The sequence below is a fragment of the Mobula birostris genome, chromosome 3 (genome assembly GCF_030028105.1).
Source record: "Mobula birostris isolate sMobBir1 chromosome 3, sMobBir1.hap1, whole genome shotgun sequence".
Classification (NCBI taxonomy): Eukaryota; Metazoa; Chordata; class Chondrichthyes; order Myliobatiformes; family Myliobatidae; genus Mobula; species Mobula birostris.
In genome coordinates this window covers 130,440,378-130,465,792 of record NC_092372.1, presented here as the reverse complement: position 1 = coordinate 130,465,792, position 25,415 = coordinate 130,440,378, and the positions used below count along the sequence as shown (strand labels likewise).

The window sequence follows — 25,415 nt, the reverse complement described above, 5'->3', positions numbered from 1 at the left end:
ACAGTTTGGTACCAGCAGCATCACTGCAGTTCCCAGTCAGCGTTGAACTCAATGTAGGAATGCCTTACGGACTCCAGCTCCAGATTTTTCCTCGAGGTTTACTCCCAAAGCCTTCCTCACAAGGCACGGGAAATTTGAGATCAGAGCCTTCCATCTCCTAGACGAGCTGGCAACCATGGCTGACAAGCCCCATCTGCCTAAAGCGACTGGTTTCAAGTTGCCAGTAACCTGCCCTTGCCCCTTCTCTTGTCAGAAGAAATGGTTCTACCAGGGTTATTAACTAAGCCAAACATGAAGATCAGGAGCTGGATTTGGTTGTCAGAGTCTATTTGTGACGCCTGCCTTTGGGAACATTTAATGTGCAATGGGAGCTTGTTTCCAGTACATACATTCAGGAACCTCTTTTACACCATCCAGATCAAAAGTATAACTGTGGAACTCACATTGGCCCAACCTACACCTGCCTTCTGTGGGTACACACAAGAACAACACTGAAGAAAGAGGAACAACACACACCAAGTGCTGGAGGAACTCAGCAAATCGGGCAGCATCTACAGAGGGAAATAAATGTTCGATATTTTGGGCCAAGAAGCTTCATAAAGACTGGAAAGGAAGTGGGTGGAAGCCACCTAATTTATTCTGGCTTCTCTCCACATCCCCTTCTTTTCCAGTCCCAATGAAAGGAGTCAGCCCAAAATATCCACCATTTATTTCCCTTCATTTCCCTGCCTGACTTACTGAGTTGCTCCAGCATTTTGTTGTGTGTTACTCATGATTTCCAGCATCTGCAGAATCTCGCGTTTAGAACTAGGAGCAGAGTAGCCTCCTGACTCCTGAAGCTTACCCTTCTATTGAGTATGTTCATGGCTGATCGACACAGGCTCTAACTCCTCTTCCATGTGAATTCCCCATTAATCTTCCAAACAATTACTGAATACTTCCAATGATCTAGTCTCCATATCTCCATAGGGCAGAGAATAATATAGGCTCTATATCTCTCTGGGGAAGAGAATGATCTAGTTGGGTGATCTTAAATTCATTCTGTTATAGTTATTATTTTGTAGAGTTGTTGAGTACTTTACAAAATAACAAAATTTACCTCCCTGCTTCCCCTCCCCTACCCCTTTATCTTTCCCTTGACTGGTTTTTCACCTGGAATGTACCAGCCTTCTCCTTCCCACCCCTCCCCCACCTTCTTTATAGGCCCTCTGCCCCTTCCCTCTTCAGTCCTGATGAAGGGTTCCGGCCCAAAACATCGACTGATCATTTCCACGGATGCTGCCGGACCTGCTGAGTTCCTCCAGCGTGTTGTGAGTGTTAGCTAAACATTGTCTTTTAATCAGCTAATCATGTTTAAAGACCAGGTGTACAGAGCTCAGGGTCTATGTGTTTAAAGACAAGGTGTACAGAGTTCAGGGTCTGTGTGTTTAAAGACTGGGTGTACAGAGTTCAGGGTCTGTGTGTTCCAGTCAGAAGGAGAAGGATAGTAAATTAAGGGAACTTTGGGTGATGAAAGAGGGTGCTAATTTAATCAAGAAGGAAAAGGAAATATGTGTAAATTTTAGGAATTTCAGATCAAACAGGGACCTCGAGGATTACAAAGAAGTCAGAGAAGAACTCAAGAAGGAAATTAGGAGGGCCAGGTGGTGTCATGAAAAGTCCTTTACAAGTAGGATTAATGAGACATTCTATGAATATATCACGCAAGAGGATAACTAAGGAAAGGAAAGTTCCACGCTGCACTATTGGAAAGCATTGTTTTTTGAAATTCTTTTTATAAGAAATTAGATGAATTACTGCAAGCCCAATGCTGCAGCTTAATCATTTGTATTTTTAACAAACTTATGTGTTTTTCCGAGTCTGTGGTGATTGGCCCCACTTACTGGCAGAGGACAGTTTAGTAGTTACATATACCTTTCCTTTTTTCATTGGCTAAGTATTAGCTACGTGAGGTAATTGTGCAACTATTCATTGGTTTATTTTATCAAAGAAGTTTTATCTTATTTCGTCTATAAAGCTGATGGATTTTCAGTGGCACCATCTTTTTACGTTTATATTCTTTGCTTTTCATCCATCATTTCCTCAATTCTTCACTTAATTTGCCTGGTATTTGTACATTTGTACTTTAAGATAAACGGTCATTAAGAACTAAGATTGCTTGCCATTCTTGGCCCCTGAAAGAATCCCAAGGGTCAGAAAAATAACAGAGATTCAACAATTTGGTGCCAACACTGATGTGTCCCCAGAAACAGCAACATCTCGGGAACTCTGAGGAACAGCTGTGAAACTGACTCAGTGGAGACCTCTAGTGGCTCAAGTGAAAACAGTAATGAGGTGATTTGTCAGAGTCTTGGCAAGACTTGACGCTTTAAAAACTGAGAGAGTGAAAACACGCGAGACTGATGATGGAGGGTATGAAAGGAAACAGGCTTGTCATCAACGACCAGATCTGGAAAAAAGTTGGTAAATGGTTCAGGGAATTTCCACATCCTGTTTCAGGATGTGGAACAGACCTGGGCTGAACTTAAACAAATTAAGAATATGTACAAATTGCATCTGTATGATGGCATTCAAATTGTAGCCGCCATGTGAACAAGCCAGAAAATAAACCTGATGACACAGCGAGTTGAGGGTGGTGTAGGGGACTACAACTGGAATTCAGCAGCTGGTTGGGATGCAGTTAAGACCTGGTTGGAACAACAATCTCCAACTCAGGCTGATTGGAAAGAAGTGATTGATTGCAAACAAAAGGCTTCAGACGTTTCTGAATATGAAGATCACTATAGAATAGTTTGGTTCAGCTATTCAGGATTTCAAAGAATATAAAGTCATGGAGAGGTTGTAAACTGGATTGGAAATTGGCTGTGTGGGAGAAGACAGAGAGTGGTAGTGGGTGATTGCTTCTCAGACTGGAGGCCTGTGACTTGTGGTGTGCCTCAGAGATCTGTGCTGGGACTATTGTTGTTTGTTGTCTTTATCAATGATCTAGACAATAATGTGGTAAATTGGATCAACAAGTTTGCTGATGACACTAAGATTGGAGGTGTTGTGGACACCAAGGAAGGCTTCCAAAGCTTGCAAAGTGATCTGAAACAACTGGAAAAATGGGCCAGAAAATGGAAGATGGAATTTAATGCAGACAAGTGTGAGGTGTTGCATTTTGGAAGGACAAATCAAGATAGAACATACACAGTAAATGGTAGGGCACTGAAGAGTGCGAAGGAACAAAGGGATCTGGGAGTTCAGGTACATAATTCCTTGAAAGTGGAATCACATGTAGACAGGGTTGTAAAGAAGGCTTTTGGCATCCTGTCATTCATAAATCAAAGTATTGAGTATAGGAGTTGGGACGTTATGGTGAGGTTGTATAAGACATTGGTGAGGCCAAATATGCAGTATTGTGTGCAGTTCTGGTCGCCTAACTATAGGAAGGATATCAGTAAGATTGAAAGAGTGCAGGGAAGACTTAATAGGATGTTGCCGGGTCTTCAGGAGTTGAGTTACAGGGAAAGATTGAACAGGTTAGGAACTTATTTCTTGGAGCGTAGAAGAATGAAGGGGGGGCGGGATTTGATAGAGATTTACAAAATTATGAGGGGTATAGACAGAGTAAATGCAAGTAGGCTCTTTCCAGTTAGATTAGGAGAGATAAATACGAGAGGACATGGCTTCAGGGTGAAAGGGGAAAGGTTTAGGGGGAACTTCTTCACTCAGAGAGTGGTGGGAGTGTGGAACGAGCTGCCATCTGACATGGTAAATGCGGGCTTACTCTTCAGTTTTAAGAATAAATTGGATAGATACATGGATGGGAGAGATCTGGAGGGTTATGGACTGGGTGCAGGTCAATGGGACTAGCTGAATAAAGTTTCGGCACAGTCTAGAAGGGCCGAATTGGCTCTTTTCTGTCCTGTAGTGCTCTATGGTTCTATGGTTCTGTGGTTCTAACTGGAGATAATATTGAAGAAGACACATATGACCCTCTCAAGTGGACTTTCATGGATGTTTGAAACCAGATGTTGCCAAAACGGTGAAGCTCACAAAAGCAAATTGAAGAGACACTGTTGTTTCCTGCAGAGATCTGAGGCAAACTACCAAACAAGTGGGGTGATCAAAGTCTGAATAAGATCAGTACAGATGAACCATCTGTCTACTCCTGCTAACCAACAATACCAGTGGACGAGGCTCCCACCAGGGCCTCACAATACCCAGAACAAGGTCTTGAGACAACATATGAGGGGTTTTCCAAGCACTGACTCAATTATCACACAAAATGTGGATGACACCCTGATTGCCCCTGAGACTGCAGATCAGCATGAACGTGATTGTTAGAGTGATTTTTGGTTTAGGACGTATCCATTCAGCAATTGACTTTGGCTCCCATTCCTCACACCTGAAAACGTATTGTGCATTTAATTTGGAGTACAGCTCTGAACAATGGATTCCTAAAAGCTGTGAATCCCAGACCCGACAATGCTGATTAAAATTCATTTGGATGCCTGTGGTGTGGAGGTGAAACAGGAGGTGTGAAGGTTGTACGTAGTTGCAAAGAAAGCATTGTCCATACATTGTAAATATGTAATTGTCCTTTGATGTTTGGCACAAAGTATGAAGCTCCACGTTGGGCCAGCAGACTCTTGCACTGAAAGCATCCCTATACAATTCCTGCTGTACCTTGTTTTGTCGAATAAAGAAGCTGCTTTGAATTTATCTGTAATTTTCTCTGGTGATTTCATTCACACAACAACAGTGATGTACTCTGTCTGTTCAATCATCTTGCCTACAAGGGACACAAAGCACAAATGCAACAAAAGGAAGTGATTTACTTGAAATAGAAAATTTCCCACAGCAAACAAGGAATCACTGAAGATTGTGTAAAGGCTGTTAGGTCCTGTGTGAAACAACAGTCAACTTCAGTCATTTCTAGGTTTATGCAACCAGATCAGAGCATGGTCGATACATATGCTGAAATTTCTCAACCCATCAGTCGTCTCCTGAAAGGCAGCAAGCACTCTGATGACTTTGTGATTCTTAGCGAAGAGAATATGGAAGCTTTCTAAACTTTAAAGGTGATATTAAAAACTGCACCTGCGTTGGGAATCCCTGACATAGGACGGCCATTTACCCTGTATGTCAACGAGAAGCGTGGCTGCATGATGGCAGTCTTAACTGAAGAACATGGAGACCAGCAGTGCCCCGTTGGTTATTACTCCACCAAATTGGAAAATGTAGCCTTAGGATGGGTTTTATGTCTACAAACAGTGCAAGCAACTTACCTGGCAGTCATGGCTGTTTCGAACAGTGTGCTGGGTCAGACTTTAAATACTCGGTGTCCACTCTCAGTGCACACTTTACTGACTATGTACTGACTTAAGTGAAGCTTCTTGGTGGTCCAAGAGGTCCACTGTGCTTGTGGCACCTTATATCACCATCCAATGGGAGCTAGGCAGAAAGCTGAGAAGCAGCATCTCCAAGGTAGCAATTTCTGGATTGCTACCTGTGCCACACCACACCAGTGAGGGTAGAAACAGGAGGATCTGGCAGGGCTTTGAGTTCTTAGATCATTGGGATCTCTTCTGAGGGAGGTGTGACTCTACAAAAGGGACGCGTTGCACCTGAACCTGAGGGGGATCAATATTCTCACTGTCAGCTTTGTTAGAGCTGGTGAGGAGGGTTTAAATTAATTTGGTAGGGGGATGGGAACTGGAGTGAAGGGACTCAGGATAGGACGGATGGTAAAAATGTAAAGGTAACATGTAGTCAGACTGTCAGGAAGGGCAGACAGATGAAAGGACGAAAGTGAAGCCAGCAGGGTGAATATCAGTGCAGAATAAAAGAGGGTAGCAAATACAGTCATCAAAGTGTTATATCTCAATGCACAGAGTCTATGAAATACGGTGGATGATCTTGTTGCACTGTCACAGATTGTCAGTTATGATCCTGTGGCCATCACTGAATCGTGGCTGAAGGATGGTTGCTGTTGGGAGCTGAATGTCCAAGGTTACACGTTGTATTGGAGGGATAGGACGGCAGGCAGAGGGGGTAGCATGGCTCTGCTGGTAAAGAATGGCATCAAATCATTAGAAAGATGTGACATAGGATCGGATGATGTTGTGGGTTGAGTTAAGAAACTGCAAGGGTAAAAGGACCCTGGTGGCAGTTATATACAAACCTCGAAACAGTAGCTGGGATGTGGACTACAGATTATGACGGGAAACAGGAAAGGCATGTCAAAAGGGCAACATTATAGACATTGGCCATTTGAACATGCGCGTTGATTGGGAAAATCAGGTTGGGAATGGGATTTTCTGAATGCCCACAAGATGGCTTTTTCGAGCAGTTTGTCATTGAGCCTACTAGGGCATCAGCTGTACTGGATTGGGTGTTATGTAATGAATTAGGGAGCTTAAGGTAAAGGAAACCTGAAGAATCAGTAATCGGAATATGACTGAGTTCAACTTGAAACTTGATAGAGAGAAAGTAAAGTCTGATGTAGCAGTATTTCAGTGGAGTAGGGGAATTACAGTGTATGAGAGAGGAATTGGCCAAAGTAAGTTGGAATGATCTGCTGGCAGGGTTCACAGCAGAACAGCAATGTTGTGAGTTTCTGGGAAAAAACGAGGAAGGTGCAGGATAGATTAATTCCAAAAATGGAGAAATTCTCAAATGGCAAAACAGTACAACCATGGCTGACAAGGGAAGTCAAAGCTGATGTAAAAGCAAATGAGAGGGCATTCAGCAAAGCCAAAATTAATGGGAAGATAGAGGATTGGGAAGCTTTTAAAAACCTATAGAAAGCAACTAAAAGAATCACTAGGAGGGTAAAGAAATATGAAAGCAAGTTCACAAATAATAAAGTGGATAGTAAAAGCTTTTTCAAGTATATAAAAAATAAGACAGATGAGATTCGATATAGGACCATTAGGAAATGAGGCTAGAGAAATAATAATGAGGGACAAGGAAAATGCAAAAGAACTAAATGAGTATTTTGCATCAGTCCTCACAGTGGAAGACATTAGCAGTGTGCCAGGTGTTGAAGGGTGTGAGGAAAGAGAAGTGAATGCAGTTACTATCACAAAGTAGAAGATGTTCGAAAAGTTAAAAGACCTGAAAGTACATAAGTCACCCAGACCAGATGAACTACACTCTACGGTTCTGAAAGAGGTAGTGGTAGAGCGTGTTGGGGCATTAGTAATGACCTTTCAAGAATCATTCAGTTGTGGCATGATTCCGGAGGACTGAAAAATTGCGAATATCACTCCACTCATTAAGAAAGGAGAGAGGCAGCAGAAGGGAAATTATAGACCAGTTCGCCTGACCTCAGTGGTTGGGAAGATGTTGGAGTCAATTGCGAAAGATGAGGTTATCGAGTACTTGGTGACACAGGACAAGATAGGGCAAAGTCAGCGTGGTTTCCTTGAGGAAAAATCCTGCCTGATAAACCTGTTGGAATTATATGAGGAAATTACAAGAAAGATAGATAAAGGGGATGCAGTGGGTGTTGTATTTTGGACTTTCGGAAGGCCTTTGACATGGTGCCACACATGAGGCTGCTTACCAAGTTAAGTGCCCATGGTATGACAGGAAAGTTACTAGCATGGTTAAAACATTGGTTGATTGGTAGGAGGTAGCCAGTGGGAATAAAAGGGTCCTTTTCTGGTTGGCTGTCAGTGATTAGCGGTGTTCTGCAAGGGTCAACGTTGGCAAGTTTTCAGATGATACGAAGATTGGAGGAGGGGCAGGTAGTGTTGAGGAAACAGGTAGGCCGTAGAAGGATGTAGACAGATTAGGAGAATGGGAAAGAAAGTGGCAAATGAAATGCAATATCGGAAACTGCATGGCCATGCACTTTGGTAGAAGAAATAAATGTGCAGACTATTTCCTAAATGGGGAGAAAATCCAAAAATCTGAGATGCAAGGGACTTGGGAGTCCTTGTGCAGAACACCCTAAAGGTTAACTTGCAGGCTGAGTTGGCGGTGAAGAAGGCAAATGCAACGTTAGCATTCATTTCAAGAGGTCTGGAATACAAGAACAAGGATGTGATGCGAAGGTTTTATAAGGCACTGGTGAGACCTCACCTTGAGTATTGTGAACAGATTTGGGCTTCATCTAAGAAAAAATGTGCTGGTATTGGAGAGAGTTGAAAGGAGGTTCAAGAGGATGATTCCAGGAGTGAGAAGTTTATCATATGAGGAACATTTCATAGCTCTGGGGCTGTATTGCTGGAATTCAGAAGGATGAAGGGGGAATCTAATTGAAACCTTTTGCATATTGAAAGGCCCAGACAGAGTAGATGTTTCCCATGGTGGTGGAGCCTAGAATAAGAGGGCACAGCCTCAGGATAGAGAGGCGTCCATTTACAATAGTAATGCGGAGAAATTTCTTTAGCCAGTCAGTGGTGAACTTGGAGAACTTGTTACCACAGGCAGCTGTGGAGGCCAGGTGGAGCTGTTTGGTGTATTTGGGACAGAGATTGATAGGTTCTTGATTGGCCATGGCAGAGAGTGGGCAGAGGAGGGAAAAAAAGGTTTGGCCATGATTGAATGGCTTAGCAGACTAAGTGGGCCAAATGCCTCATTCTGTTCCTATGTCTCATGGTCCAAGTTCAGCAAATCCAGCTACACTGTTGTCAGTGGATATGGAAGATTATGATGATCATGACAGTGCAAGAACAATAACATGCCAAGAAGATGCAGATTACCATAAAGAAGTGTCTTTATTGAACCCAGATATGATTCTGTACACTAATGGCTCCTCAACCATTGAGAGAGGAATTCGAATAGCCAGATGGGCTGTTGTCACAGAAAATGAAGTGATAGCCTCAGGAAACATGGCTGTGGGTACCCCTGCAGAAAAGGCAGACTTAAAGCTTGAATTGAAGCCTGTAAGCTAGTTGAAGGAAGATCAGCTAACACCTACATGAATACCCAATGTGCTTTCAGAGTTGTTCATGACCTTGGGGATAAAGAGGATTTCTTACAGTCATGGGAACTCCAATCGAGAATGTCAAACTGACACGATAGCTCATGGAAGTCATGCAACTACCATCAGGAGCTGCTGCATTAAAAAGTAAATGTCACTCCAAAGTGACCACAATGGAAAACATTGGCAGATGAACCTGGAAAATGGGCAGCGAAAGAAGGAATAATGAAACTCAGAAAAATGAAAGAAATCCCAATAATCAAAACCATGGAAACCAAGTTAAGCACTGTACCACGAACCAACATGCAAGGTATTCAACAAATGCGAAATCAGTGCTGAAATGAAGGAAAGTGGTGCAGGATGGAAAATAGTGAATTTTGAACGTTGATGGAGCATGGAGAGACAGCACTAGTCACAGACTGGTGGTTCCAGCCGGGCTGCTTCCTTACTGACACAGCAGATACACTTCTCAGGACACATTAGTGTGCAAAAAGATGGTCGACAGATTCGCCCAGTGGTGGTGGAATCCAAAGTTCAGGATGCCAGCTCGGCAAACAGTTTGAGAGATGTATGGCATGTGGATAATGAACCTTGGATCAATGGAGAAGCTACTCCTGATTCACCTGGTCCATTTTTACATCTACAAATGCACTACTTTACTTTACCAAAGTGCCAGTCTGTTGTTCAGTCTGCTTCCCACCAGGAGCAACAATCTGCTGGAGAAACTTCTCATGTTGAAGAGAATCAGTTGGTGGGAACAGAATTGTCAGTGTTTCAGGAGATGGTGAAAACAGGATTGAAGAGGGATTTAGACACACAGACATGCAAAGAATGGAGGGATATACAGACAGATGGGATTAGATTAATTTGGCATCATGGTTGTCACAGACATCATTCCTGTGCCAGCTCTCCATATTCCAGAGAGTTAGAGTGTCCATGCCCCGGAAGCGAGCATGGTTGGGTGTGTGTCACAACAGGAGCCCCTACCCTGTGGCCAACTCATGAAGAATACCCAGTTGGCATTTGGCTGTTCCCATGCTCAAAACGCTGTCAAATATTGTGGGTGATCTCTGCCCCCATCAAATGGTCGCACCACTCATCTGGTTTTTCTCAGGCCAGGCATCTTAGGGTTCATTCCATATCCTGGTTAGTCGCTTCATCCGGCCATTAGCCTGCAGGTGAAACCCAGCGGAAATGTTTGCAGTTGCCCTAATCAGTGTACAGAATGCCTTCCAAAACGTGATGCCATTTGAGGACTGTGATCTCAGAATCAGGTTTATTATCACCGACGTGTGTCATGAAATTTGTTAATTTAGCAACAGCAGTTCAATGCAATACATAATATAGAAGACGAAAAACAAATAGAATAATAATAATGATGATAAATCAATTACAGTATACGTATATTGAATAGATTAAAAATCGTGCAAAAAACAGAAATAATATATATTAAAAGAGTGAGGTAGTGTTCATGGGTTCAAAGTCCATTTAGGAATCAGATGGCAGTGAGGAAGAAGCTGTTCCTGAATTGCTGAGTGTGTGCCTTCAGGCTTCTGTACCTCCTACCTGATGGTAACAGTGAGAAAAAGGCATGTCCTGGGAGCTGGGGGTCATTAATAATGGATGCTACCTTTCTGAGACACCGCTCCCTGAAGATGTCCTGGGTACTTTGTCGGCTAGCACCCAGGGTGGAGCTGACTAGATTTACAACTCTCTGCAGCTTCTTTCTGTGTCAGTCACTGTCTTGCCTTCTTTATAACTGCATCGATATGTTGGGAGCAGGTTATGTCCTCAGAGATCTTGACACTGAGGAGCTTGAAACTGCTCACTCTCTCCACTTCTGATCCCTCTATGAGCATTGGTATGTGTTCCTTCGTCCTACCCTTCCTGAAGTCCATGATCAGCTCTTTCATCTGACCGACATTGAGTGCCAGGTTGTTGCTGCGACAGCACTCCACTAGTTGGCATATCTCACTTCTGTACGCACTCTCGTCTCCATCTGAGATTCTACCAACAATGGTTATATCATCAGCAAATTTATAGATGGTATTTGAGCAATGCCTGGCCACATAGTCATCGGTATAGAGAAAGCAGAACAGTGGACTAAACACATACCCCTGAGGTGCACCAGTGTTGATCTCAGCGAGGAGGAAATATTATCACCAAACCACACAGATTGTGGTCTTCCGGTTAGGAAATTGAAGATCCAATTGCAGAGGGAGGTATAGATGTCCAGGATCTGTAACAGCTAAATCAGGCTTGTGGGAATGATGGCATTAAATGCTGAGCTATAGTTGACGAACAGCATCCTGACATAGGTGCTTGTATTGTTCAGATGGTCTAAGGCCGTATGAAGAGCCATTGAGACTGCATCAGCTGTTGACCTATTGTGGCAGTAGGCAAATTGAAATGGGCTCAGGTCCTTGCTGAGGCTGGAGTTCAGTCTAGTCGTAACCAACTTCTAAAAGCATTTCATCACTGTAGCTGTGAGTGCAACCGGGCAATAGTCACTAAGACAGTTCACATTATTTTTCTCAGGCACTGGTATAATTGTTGCCTTTTTAAAGAAAGTGGGAACTTCTGTCCATAGTTGTGAGAGGTTGAAAATGTCCTTGAATACTCCCACCAATTGGTTGACACAGGTTTTCAGAGCATTACCAGGTACTCATTCGGGACTTCCACCTTGCGAGGGTTCAGCCTCTTTAAAGACAGCCTAACATCAGCCTCTGAGACGGAAATCACAGGGTTACCAGGTGCAGCAGGGATCTTCACGGCTGTAGTTATATTCTCCCTTTCAAAGCAGTTCATCTGGTAGCGAAGCATTGCTGCCATTCATGCCATTGGGTTTTGCTTTGTGGGAAGTAATGTCTTGCAAACCCTGCCAGAGTTGTGGTACATCTGATGTAGCCTCCAACCTCATTCAAAATTGTCTCGTCACCCTTGAAATTGCCCTCTGCAAATCATACCAGGTTTTCTAGTACAGACCTGGGTCGCCAGAATTGAATGCCACAGATCCAGCCTTTAGCAGCCTACGTAACTCTTGGTTCATCCATGGCTTTTGGTTTGGGAATGTACAGGCACACACTCATCCACACAGGTTTTAAAGAAGCCGGTAACAACTGTAGCATACTCATCCAGGTTCGAAGATGAATCCCGAATGAAGTCCAGTCCACCAATTCAAAGAAGTCCTATAAGCACTCCTATGCTTCCCTTGTCCATACTTTCTTGGTCCTCACTGCTGGTGCTGCAGTCTTCAGTCTCTGCCTATACTCAGGGAGTAGAAGTACAGCTAGGGGATCAGATTCCCGAAGTGAGGTTGTGGAATAGCACGGTAAGCATTCTTGATGGTGGTGTAGCACTGGTCCAGTGTGTTGTTTCCTCTGGGATCACAAGTGATCTATTGATGGTAATTGCTTAGTGATTTTTTCAGACTAGCCTAGTTAAAACCCCCAAAACAATGTGTTAGGGCGTGCTGTTTCGTGCAAGTTGATCCCATTGCTCAGGTCACCTAAAACCTGATTGACATTCGCCTGCGGTAGAATGTATACTGCTACCAAAGTGATCCTGGAAATCTCCTGTGGTAGGTAAAATGGACGGCATTTAACTATCAGATATTGCAGGTCTGGTGAGCAGAATTGGGACACCACTGATATACTTGTGCACCAAGAACAGTTGATCATGAGGCATACTCCTCCAACTCTGCTTTTGAGAGACTCTATAGATCTTTTCTGACGGTGTATAGTAAACCCGTTGATCTGAATCGCTGCATCCGGTACAGAAGGGGTTAACCAGGATTCCGTGAAGCAAAGGACACTCGCGGTCCTAATGTCCCTCTGATTCAACACCCTGGCTCTGAGTTCATCGATTTTATTCACCAGAGACTGCATGTTTGCCAGCAAGATAGTCGGTATTGGGAGCATAAAACACCGTTTCCTTAAATGCACTTGCATCCCTGACCTGCAGCCATGTTTCCAGCGTGGAATCCTACGAGGCACGTTACGAGACTGAGACAAAGGCAGCGTTTGAAACTACATGCCAGACGAGAATCCAATGTTGAGTGGACAATTGAGCATTGAACCTCAGTTCAGGTGCTCTTTAAATATTAAAATCTTGGCACCAAAATATAGCCACAAATTGGCGGGGCTGGCCTGCATATTTAAAGGGACCAGAGAGTTAAAACTTATAACCCTGAGAGCTGGCGTGGTCAGGTACGTGTGGTAACACAGGGAGCCTGTAGAAGGACTTGGACAGATTCGGAGTATGGTCAAAGTGGTAAATGGAATATAGTGTCAAGAAGTGTGTGGTCATGCACTATGGTAGAAGGAATCAAAGCAAACACTATTTTCTAAACGGAGAGAAAACTTAAATGTCCAAGGTGCAATATAACTTGAGAGTCCTAATGCAGGACTGCCTAAAGGTTAATTTGCAAGTTGTGTCAGTGGGGAGAAAGGTGAATGCAATGTTGGTATTCATTTCGAGAGGACTAAAATATCAAAGCAAGGATGTAATACTGAGGCATTATAAAGCAGTGGTGAGGCCTCACTTAGGGTTTTGTGTCTCTTACCTTGAAATATGTGCTCACGTAGGAAAGGGTTCATAGGAGGTTCATAAGAATGGTTCTGGGAATGAAAGGGTTATCATACGAGGAGTGATTGATGGCTCTGGGCCTTTACTTGTTGGGATTTAGAAGGATGAGTGAGGATCTCATAGTGGATTTGGAGAAGATGTTTCCTATTGTAGGGGTCTATGACCAGTGGGCATAGCTTCAGGACAGAGGAAAGGCCATTTAGAATGGAGATAAGGAGGAATTTCTTTAGCTAGAGGACGGTGAATCTGTGGAATTCATTGACATAGGCAGCTGTGGAGGCCAAGTTATTGAGTGTATTTAAGACAGAGGTTGGTAGGTTCATGATTAGTCAGGGAGCAGATTTGATGGACTGAATGGCCTAGTTTTCTACTATGTCGTATGGAATTCTTCAGTGCAGTCACATCTTCCTTGTAATGTGCTGAGTGGAGCAGTGTATAGTCCTCAAACTGTGATGTACACCAATGCTTGCCACAATCCAGAATAAACCTTTCTCCATTTTAATCTCTCTAATTCAGTCTCCCTGAAAAGATGAGGACAAATGCTGAGTGTGGTAAAGTTCTTTTCAATGAACATGTAGAGAGTCTGTCACAATTTTGCAATCGATCAGCTCCTGACTTGATGAGTAATCTCTTCTCTGACCTCTGATTAGTTTTAAACATCAATATATGTGGCCAATGAAAAGGCCAGGAAATACATTTGACCAAGACAAGCAGCAGCATTGAAAACCCTTCTCCCCAGCCCCACAGAAACAAACATGCAATGTCCCTCTTCCCCTTCCCTCTCATCTCCCACTCTTTCACCCTCCCCCTCCCTCCTCTTTCTTTCAATCTACCCCAACCCCTTTCCCGCTGTCCCTCTGTCCATCTCCATCCAGTCCAGGGAGCTCTCTGTTCCAGCTCTTGGTGAGACAGAGGTCCCTGCAAAGGAGATCATGGTGGTGAGGATTCACTCAATCATGATGTGGACGAAGAGTGAGGCAGAGGGCAGGGTGTCGCCATTTGCAGACAGGAGGTGGATGTGGCAGTATCCTGAGGTTAGAACAGAGAGAGAGGCCACCACACAGTAACCCAAACGCCCAGCATGGCTTTGAGTATTGAGTAGAGTTGGCTCTACGCAACATTTCTGCCCACCCACCTCATCTCTCTCTCCCCACCAAGTCCATCACCCTTCTCGAATAACTGTCCAGACTCCCCCGCTTCCTCACCCATTGCCCTCTCCACACACCTGATTCCTTTCCACCACATTGCCCTACATCCCTCCCCAATGGACACACTCAACACAGTCTCTCATCAACACTGAACAAAGAGAAAAGCCCGAGCTCGCTCAACCTTTCCTCAAAAGACCTGCTTTAGAATCCAGGCAGCATTGATAAATTTTCTCATCCTTCCCATAATGAGGGGATCAGAACTGAACACAATATTCCAAGTGTGGTCTAATCAGGGTTTTATGGAGCTGTAACATTCTCTCGCTGCTCTTGATCTCAATTTTCTAGCTGATAAAAGCCATCATACCGGATGACTTTTTAACTACCCACATCAACTTCTGTGGCAAATTTGAGGGATCTATGAACATGCACACCAAGACCTCTCTGTTCTTCCACACTGCTGTTGTATCTATGTACAGTCAAATGACAATAAACTGGACTTTGTACTTTCATATCCAATTCTCCCTTCCTTATCCCCAATCCCATTTTACTGTCATTCCATTAGGACATGGGTTCAGAGCTGTGCCGGCTGCTCCACCATGACAAGCATCACACAGCTGTGTGGAGTGCTCACAGGGACACGGCTGCTGCCGGCACCACTAAAGGTATGTGTAATGTGGGTGGTGTAGGGGAGTGGGGGGGGTGTGGGAGGTGGAGGTTTCAGGAAGCCAGTCCCTTGCTGCCCGGCTGGGGCTGATGACATTGATGACAGATGAGACGAGATGAGGGGGAAGGTGGGTAGGTGGGGGAGGTGAGGATGAAGTAAGAAGCTGGGAGGTGAAAGGTGGAAGATGGAAGAGGTAAAGGGGTAAAGATGAAGGAATGTGACAGGAGAGGAGAGTGGATCATGGGAGACAGGGCAGGAGGAGGGGAACCAGAGGGAGATGATGGGGAAATGAGGGAGAAGGGAGGTGAGAGGTGAGCCAGATAGATGAATGGAGAAAGAGAGTAGGAAGTGAGAGATATATTGTGATTTAGAAAAATTGATGTTCGATAATCCCTTAGTCACAGATGCTCCATGGAAATTGTCCCACTCTATCTAAGACTCAGGCTCTGCAGTCCAAGTCACATCTCCTCTGCAGCCTCTCCAGCTCAATGAGATCATTGATGCCTGTCACTGCTGGGTGAGGGAGAAGGAAGGAGCTGGTGACATCAGTTCAAGGAGGCTCAGTTGTTAGTTTAAAAATCTCACTGCCCAAGAACAACCAGTTGCCAGGAGCACTGGGGCAACACAGCAGCGTAGTGTTAACTCTAAGTTCAGGGTTCGACTCCTTCCGCAATCTGTAAGGAGTTTGTACCTTCTCCCCATGACTGTGTGGGTTTTCTCCGGGTGCTCCAGCTTCCTCCCACAGTCCAAAGACATACCGGTTAGTAGGTTGATTGGCCATTGTAAATTGACCTGTAATTAGATGTGTTATTGGGCAGTGTGTTTGTAGGACCAGAGGGCCAGAGGGACTGTACCTCTCAATAGAAAAATAATTTAAAACATTTGATCATTAAGATGTAGTCCTGTACCTTGAACAGGTCTTTTGCATACGCGCTACCCACCTCAATGTTCATCTGCTTCATGCATTCCAAGGTCATTTTGTTGTCCTGATCAATATCGGTCCTTTGGAGCAATCTGAAAAGTGATGCAAGGGAAAAACCCAAACACTGGGTATAGTCCCATCCAAACCCAAACCATGGGTACTCTATGGTTAGGGAGTCAGACAGGTGATTATGTGGACGCAGGAAAGAAACACGGAAGGTAGTTTGCCTCCCGGGTGCCAGGGTCTGCGATGTTTCTGATCACGTCCACAATATCTTGAAATGGGAAGGAGAACAGCCAGAGGTCATGGTACATATTGGCACCGATGTCATAGGGAGGAAAAGGGAGGAAAGCCTGAAAACAGAATACAGGGAGTTAGGAAGGAAGTTGAGAAGCAGGACCTCAAAGGTAGTATTCTCGGGATTACTGCCTGTGCCACGTGACTGTGAGTATAGGAATAGAATGAGGTGGAGGATAAATGCGTGGCTGAGGGATTGGGGCAGGGGGCAGGGATTCAGATTTCTGGATCATTGGGACCTCTTTTGGGGCAGGTGTGACCTGTACAAAAAGGACGGTGACACTTGAATCTGAGGGGATCAATATCCTCGCAGGGAGGTTTGCTAAGGCTATTGTGGAGAGTTTAAACTAGAATTGCTGGGGGCAAGGAGGGGGTGGGAACCGACCTGAAGTGACGGAGGAAAGGGAGGTTAGCTCACAAATAGAGAAAGCTTGGAGAGAGTGCGAAAAGGAGGATAGGCAGGTGATAGGGAAAGGGACGCACTCAGACGGATGGTTTAAGATGTGTCCATTTTAATGCAAGGCGTATTATGAACAAAGCAGATGAACTTACAGCGTGGATCAGCACTTGGAGTTATGATGTTGTAGCCATTACAGAGACTTGGATGGTACAGGGGCAGGAATGGCTACTTCAAGTGTCAGGCTTTAAATGTTTCAGAAAGGACAGGGAGGGAGGCAAAAGCGGTGGGGACGTGGCACTATTGATCAGAGATAGTGTCACGGCTGCAGAAAAGGAGGAAGTCATGGAGGGATTGTCTACAGAGTCTCTGTAGGTGTAAGTTAGGAATAGGAAGAGGTCAATAACTCTACTGAGAGTTTTTTTATAGACCACCCAATAGTAACAGGGACATCGAGGAGCAGATAGGGAGACAGATTCTGCAAAGGTGTAATAATAGCAGGGTTGTTGTGGTGGAAGATTTTAATTTCCCAGATATTGATTGGCATCTCTCTAGAATGAGGGGTTTAGATGGGGTGGAGTTTGTTAGATGTGTTCAAGAAGGTTTCTTGACACAATATGTAAATGAGTCTACAAGAGGAAAGGCTGTACTTGATCTGGTATTGGGAAATGGACCTGATCAGGTGTCAGGTCTCTCAATGGGAGAGCATTTTGGAGATAGTGATCACAATTCTATCTCCTTTACCATGGCATTGGACAGGGATAGGAACAGACAAGTTAGGGAAATGTTTAACTGGAGTAAGGAGAAATATGAGGCTATCAGGCAGGAACTTACAAGCATAAGTTGGAAACTGATGTTCTCAGAGAAGCATATGGAAGAAATGTGGCAAATGTTCAGGGGATATTTACATGGCGTTCTGCATAGGTATGTTCCAATAAGACAGGGAAAGGATAGTAGGGTACAGGAACCGTGGTGTACAAAGGCTGTTGTAAATGTAGTCAAGAAAAAAAGAAGAGCTTACAAAAGGTTCAAAAACTAGGTAATGATAGGGATCTAGAAGGTAATAAGGCTAGCAGGACGGAGCTTAAGAATGAAATTAGGAGAGCCAGAAGGGACTATGAGAAGGTCTTGGCGGACAGGATTAAGAAAAGTCCCAAGGCATTCTACAAGTATGTGAAGAGCAAGAAGATAAGACGTGAGAGAATAGGACGAATCAAGTGTGACAGTGAAAAAGTGTGTATGGAACCGTAGGATATAGCAGAGGTATTGATGAATACTTTGCTTCAGTATTCACAATGGAAAAGGATCTTGGCGATTGTAGGGATGACTTACAGGGACTGAAAAGCTTGAGCATGTGGTTATTAAGGAAGAGGATGTGCTGGAGCTTTTGAAAAGCATCAAGTTGGATAAGTCACCGGGACTGGATGGGACGTACCCCAGGCTACTGTGGGAGGCGAGGGAGGAGATTACTGAGCCTCTAGTGATGATCTTTGTATCATCAATGAGGATGGGAGAGGTTCCGAAGGGTTGGAGGGTTGCAGATGTTGTTCCCTTATTCATACTTCAGTGGTTGGTAAGTTGATGGAGAAGATCCTGAGAGGCAGGATTTAGGAACATTTGGGGAGGCATAATATGATTAGGAATAGTCATCATAGCTTTGTCAAAGGCAGTTTGTGCCTTACAACCCTGATTGAATTTTTTGAAGATGTGACTAAACACATTGATGAAGGTAGAGCCATAGATGTAGTGTATGTGGATTTTAGCAAGGCATTTGATAAGGTACCCATGCAAGGCTTATTGAGAAAGTAAGAAGGTATGGGATCCAAGTGGACATTGTTTTGTGGATCCAGAACTGGCTTGCCCACAGAAGGCAAAGAGCAGTTGTAGATGGGTCATATCCTGCATGGAGATCAGTGACCAGTGGTGTGCCTCAGGGATCTGTTCTGTGACCCCTACTCTTCGTGATTTTTATAAATGACCTGGATGAGGAAGTGGAGGGATGGGTTAGTAAATTTGCTGATGACACAAAGGGTGGGGGTGTTGTGGATAGTGTGGAGGGCTGTCAGAGGTTACAGCGGAACATTGATAGGTTGCAAAACTGGGCTGAGAAGTGGCAGATGGAGTTCAACCCAGATAAGTGTGAGGTGGTTCATTTTGGTAGGTCAGATATGACGGCCTCGGTTATAGCAAGGACAAAGCCTCAAGCTTCAGTGTCGCCTGTTTGCAGCCATCCAGGAAAGAGGTTTCGGAGTTGGTGCTGGAGGCAGAGTGTTGTGGCGACCATGCTGGAGGTGTTGGTGCTGCCCTCCAGTGTTTGTTTGGTGGACGACAAGCTGTATTGTGTTTAACTGCAGACTGCTGTTACTTTCATGGATTCAGAGACTTCTGGTGTGACTGTGTTTTACTGCTATCTTATATGTGCCTTGTGCTGCTTATGACTGTTGTTGCTATCAAGGAGGAATGACATTTAACTTTTTCCTTGCACTTATGCACCTTGGCCCCCAAGCAATGCTGTTCTGTTTGGCTGTATTCATAAGTATTCGTATATGTTTGAATGCCAATTAAACCTGAACTTGAAAAGGCCTTGTCTAGGAAGTTGGCATGGGCTTCAAATCCAGCTATTCCAATCACCAGCACAGCGATGTTAATCTTCCTTTGACAAAGACGACATTGGGGATTTGAATCTTGTGAGAAGCATCCTTATTATTGGGCTCCTTAAAATCTGCACATCCCTACTGGGAAGCTGCAGGACAAAGCAGCTTGAGCAGCTTACTACACCCCTGGATTTTGGAGGCAGTGGAACTTTACAGCTTAATTTTCACAAGGGGACTGTGGACTCTGCTTGGGAATTCCCAACTCAAACATTATTGATAATTCTAACTTGAGCATGTGAACACTTCAACAGAATTCCAAAGAGTATCAAGTCCAGCTAAAGCAATTTGAGCTGCTACTTTGTGGTGTTAAATTCAGAGCTATCCTTTCAAATTAAGTAAGCACCATCTAATTTTCTGACACTTGCCTAAAATTCTTACATGATATTAAGAAGTATGGACATGCCCTATGTAAGGAACATAATATAATATCCAGAAATGTATTGAATTAAAATAAGTCACACTGCTTAATTGTCAAATTCAGAAGGATATTCAAATTATACTGTCATTTTCAATCCTAATTTTCAGGTTAAAATACAAGTCAGTGCTAAAATGTTTGTCGGCAACCAAAGTGATCCATGGCCCTAACCAGACTCAAGACCCACAAAGTTAAATGGTTTAGCGAGATTGATTTAAAACAATAACAAATCTTTCTGGTTCCTCTTGACCCCCACCAAGAAAACATGTAAAATATTGGTGCTCTGGTTGCATCTGGGGTGCTTCTATCAACCAAGCTTAAGTTTTGTGAAAATCAAGAACAAATTTCAAATAATGGTTATTAACCTTCAATTATCAATGGAGACAGTAGAGACTCTACAGATGCAGGTTCTCTTGAACTGTCCCTTTCAATTCCAGTCCTAGTGAAGTACCTCAGCCCTAAACATCATCTGCTTTTTTTCCCTTCAAAGCTGCTACCTGGTCTGCTGAGTTCCCACAGCATTTTGTGTTGTTGCTCCAGTTATCAATGTTTTGTAACTTAATTGGATGATCAAACTCGATTAAATATTATGCAGTGATTTATGATGATATCCAGGACTTTGTCACACTTAATCCAGGAGGAATAGAACTGTACCACTTCAAACACTTGGTCAACACTGCTTACTGACTGAAAAATATCTGAACTGGTGCAGGTTCTTGAATTGAATTGACTTTATTTCTTACATCCTTCACAGACATGAGGAGTACAAACCTTTATGTTACTTCTCCATCTAAATGTGCAATGTGCAATTTATAGTAATTTATAATAAATAGTATGTACAACAGGACAGTCAATATAGCACAGAATGCAATTGTATTTATCGTGAATTAATCAGTCTTTTGGCCTGGTGGAAGAAGCTGTCCCGGAGCTTTTATGCTCGGTACCGCTTCCCGGATGATAGTAGCCGGAACAGTTTGTGGTTGGGATGACTCCGGTCCCCAATGATCCTTCGGGCCCTTTTTTATGCACCTGTCTCTGTAAATGTCCTGAATAGTGGGAAGTTCACATCTACAGATGTGGGTGGGCTGTCTGCACCACTCTCTGCAGAGACCTGCGATTTAGGGAGGTACAGTTCCCATACCAGGCAGTGATGCAGCCAGTCAGGATGCTCTCAGTTGTGCCCCTGTAGAAAGTTCTTAGGATTTGGAGACTCATGCCAAACTTCTTCAACCATCTGAGGTGAAAGAGGCGCTGTTGTGTTTTATTCACTACACAGCCGGTAAGTACAGACCACATGAGATCCTCGGTGATGTGTATGCCCAAGAACTTAAAGCCGTCCACCCTCTCAGCCCAAGATCCATTGCGTCAATAGGAGTTAGCCTGTCTCCATTGCTCCTGTAGTCCACAACTATGCTCCATTGTTTTCTTAGGTCAGATCTTTATTTCACCATTTTCTTTATTTATACCACTTCAATCACTTGGTCAACACTGCTTACTGACTGATGAATATTGAGCTGTTGCAGGTTCTGGGGTCAGATCTTTGTTTCACCAATTTCCCCTCCCGAAAACCCAGCAACACTGCTCACAATAACTATCACATCATGCTTACTGATACACCATGGTCACTGTCCTATCCAGTCCACCTCTGCTGGAGAACAACTAACAACAAGCAGTGAAATGAGTCATTGCAAATTAGTCACACCTCAGAAGCTGGTGGGGATAGGAAATGAGCTGCCAGAAGAACTTTAGGGACAGATACAATCACAACATTTAAAATGCATTAAGACAAGTAGATGAACAGGAAAAGTTCAGAGTACTGTGACTTAGATGGGTGGGTTAGCATGCTTGCAATGACACAAAGATTGGTGGTGTCGTGGATGGTGTAGAAGGTATCTAAAGGATACGGCAGGATATAGATACAATGCAAATATTGATAGGGAATTTGCAGTTTAATCCAGGCAAGTGTGAGGTGTTGCAGTTTGGGAGATCAGATATAAAGGGAAAGTGCAGGATGCTTAACAGCATTGACATACCAAGTGATCTAGGGGTCCAGATGCATAGTTCCCTGAAAGTGGCAGCACAAATCAATAAGGAGGAAAAGGTCTATGGCATGATTTGCTTTATTAGTCAGGGGTCAGGACATCATGTTGCAGTTTTATAAAACTCTGGTTAGGCTGCAGAGTTGGAGTATTGCACTCATTTCTGCTCACCCTAATAAAGGAAGTTTGTGGAGGTTTATCAGGATGTTGTCTGGGTTATAGGGAGAGGTTGGATAAACTAGGGTTGTTTTTTCTAGAGCAGCGGAGGCTGACATGAGACAATGGATGTCAACACAATTATGAGAGGCTTAGTTAGAATAGAAAGTTGGTATCTTTTCCCCAGGACTGGAATGTCTAATACTAGATTGCATGCATTCAAGGTGAGAGGGGGCAAGTTCCATAGAACAAGATTGGTGGATGACTCGAATGCACTGCCAGGGGTGGTAATGTTGATCTGCCTCTCTACCAGAGGCCTTTAGATTAGACCCAGGGAATAACTGTCAAACACAGTTTACTTAAAAGTACATACTGTTTATTAGCAAGCTTGCATACTCAGTTAACAACACAGAGTCTCTGCTCACCGAGCTTGAGAAAATCTGCAGCCAAGTGAGCCCAGAATACTGCGTGAAGCTGCTGTTATACATTGTTATCCCACACAGATAAGGGTAGACCGATAAGCCTTCCCATGCAAAAAGACTTCTTTGTTCACATATTATTCTCACAGAACGACTTGTCAAGCTGCCAATAAGTCAGTTAGGTTCTAACTTTTTAAATTCTGCATATAATTCCTCATTCCCTCCTTTTATCATTCCATGACAACTAGGGTTATCAATGTCGGGGCATTTGTACCTCACTAGTCTGAGTGAAGTGAGAAAGGGCACAGACTGGCCCTTGTTCACTGCTGGTCAGCGAAATGGCTATTAGGGGAATCTCTATCTCCCCACGGGGAGGAATCGCTGCACACACTCAGCAGGCAGATGAGTTAGTTTTCCCAGCATAACTAGAGCAAAGCAACAGGAAGGTGTTTGGCTTGGTTACTACAACACAAGTGCTTAAGATTACAAGTATAGACAGTAATAGCTTAGTCATGAAAACACACATTTGATGTGTCCATTTCCGAAGTCCTTGTCATTTGACCGCCGTCTGAATGGTCAGTAACACTTGTTGGGGTCCTTTCCAGTGAGGCTTAAGCTTCTTTCTAAGATAGTTCTTTAGGAGAACAAAGCCCCCTGGGCAAACTCGATATTCACTTTCCAGTTCCTCTCCTTCTCAGTGGGCCTCCTTCACCTGTGACTGCGACATCTGGAGAGATTTGGTTAGTGCCAGGATGCACCCTATAATTTCATTTGACATTTTTTTCAGGTCCATCTCAGATCATTTTGGGGTCAGCAAGGCAACCTTCCAGGGGGCTCTTAATGGTCTGCCATATACTATTTCGGCAGCTGACGGACCATGTTTGGGTCTGGTAATGAGTTCTCATCTGTAACAAGTCTATTGGCAGCACTTTGAGCCAATTTTGACCAGTTTCTTGTACTAATTTAGCCAATTTGTTTTTCAGTGTCCCATTAGCCCTTTCAATCAGGCTGGCGGCCTGCGGTCTGTGGGGGCAATGGAATGTCTGTTTAATACACGGAGACTGGCATAGTTGGGTATTAATCTCACCCACAAAATGAGCGTCGTTGTCATATACAACTTGCTCCGGTACCCCGAAGCTGGGGATGATTTCTTTCAACAAAATACACACCACAGTATCGGCTTTGTTATCTGTGGTGGGATATGCTTCAATCCATCTAGTAAAAACATCAAGAATTACAAGACAATACTTATAACAGTGCATGTGTGGTAATTGGATAAAATTGAGTTGTAGTTGGCAGAAAGGGTATCTTGGCAATGGGGTATATCCCTTTGGACATGGGGTGCCTTTTCCTGGATTATGTTCTTGGCATATCAGACATCGTCTAGCAACATTCTCTGCTACCTTCTCCAGGTCCGGGTTCCACCACGATTCCAAACGTTGCCTTACCGTTCCCTCCTTGCCAAGGTGAGTACTGCTATGCACAAAATCTACAATATAGCCCAGTATAGGTTCAGGTACGCAGACCTGATGGGCAGGAGGAAGCCAGAGGTCCTTGGTCAGTGAGTAAAAACATCCAGCCGATTCCCAGGTGGCGTTCTCTTTTTCCCTCTGTAAAACACGCACATCCTCAATTCCAGGCATACCCTTTGATTCAGAAGCGGGGGATTCAGTTTTTCCTCAGCGATCCGTCATTTGGGGAACAATCAGTGCTCTGGTAAGGGCAGCTTGTTTCACAGCTGAGTTAGCTCTGTTGTTTCCATGGTCAGTCTCAGTGGTACCTGTAGTGTGTGCAGAGCGTTTAATAACGGCCAATTGTGAAGGAAGACAGGTGGCGGACAAAAGGTTGTCAATGGGTGTACCAGAGGAGGTGATACAGCCCCTAGCTTTCCAAAGTTCCTGAAGTCATGAGCAACTCCAAAGGCATATCTAGAGACTGTAAAAATATTGGCCGATTCCCCAGTGGCTAGGATGCATGCTCTAGTGAGTGCAAAGAGTTCAGCTTGTTGTGTCAAGTGAGGAGAAAGAATGGAAGTGGACTCCACAATTTCTATGTCAGAAACAACCGCATGGCCTGCACGGCGCTGGCCTTGGTTGTCAATAAAAGAGCTCCCATCTACATAGAAGACTATGTTCGGGTTAGCGAGGGGGACGTTGGTCATGTCTGTTCAGACTTCTGTCGATTGGTGATCTATTGTTGCACAGTCATGGGGCGGTGAATCTAGACGGTCAGGTGGGCATCCTGAAAAGGTGGCTGGGTTCACAGAAGAACAGGGGAAAATATGGAGAAGTGGGTTCTGTAGGAGAAGGGCCATATATCTAGTGCGGCGGAAGTTGACAAGTCCCGGGAATCGGCGTAGTGTATTAACAATGGGGTTAATTGGCACAGGTCAAGGGCTGAATCTGGTACCTTCTGGTCTATTAAGATCTGTACCACATTGGTGCCATACTTGATAGCAAAACCTTTTAAAACAAATAAATCTTGTTTTTTTTTCTGACAAACTAACATAATAGATTTTTTAAAAAGTATAATGTGGTATCCTTATATTTGTACAGCCTTGGATAAATCAAAAATCAACCTTTCCTCACAAGGAAAGAAAACAAATATTAAAATATAGAAGATTGCTCTAGCCACTCATGAAAATTTAAATGAACGTTTTTCCCTCTGTGGTTTGTTTTGAAAGACTGAACTAGATAGACACTACTTTCTGACGAGGCCACAGACTGTTAATACAGCTACAATGATGAACAACGTACGTCTTTATCTGATTTACAGCTTTCCTAGAAGTACTTTGTCT

General features: G+C 43.9%; 1 protein-coding gene across 2 annotated transcripts in view; it reads left to right on the top strand.

Annotated features, from left to right (window-relative positions):
* ampd1 (adenosine monophosphate deaminase 1 (isoform M)) overlaps nucleotides 1-25,415 on the top strand; it is a 259,415-nt gene that overhangs the window by 1,032 nt on the left and 232,968 nt on the right. Inside the window, exons 2-3 of one of the 2 annotated variants that reach the window (XM_072253360.1) lie at nucleotides 1,167-1,310; nucleotides 15,218-15,317. The gene's annotated coding sequence lies outside the window, so the exon portion shown is untranslated. The remainder of the gene's footprint in view (nucleotides 1-1,166; nucleotides 1,311-15,217; nucleotides 15,318-25,415) is intronic. The other variant, XM_072253361.1, reaches the window with a different exon arrangement.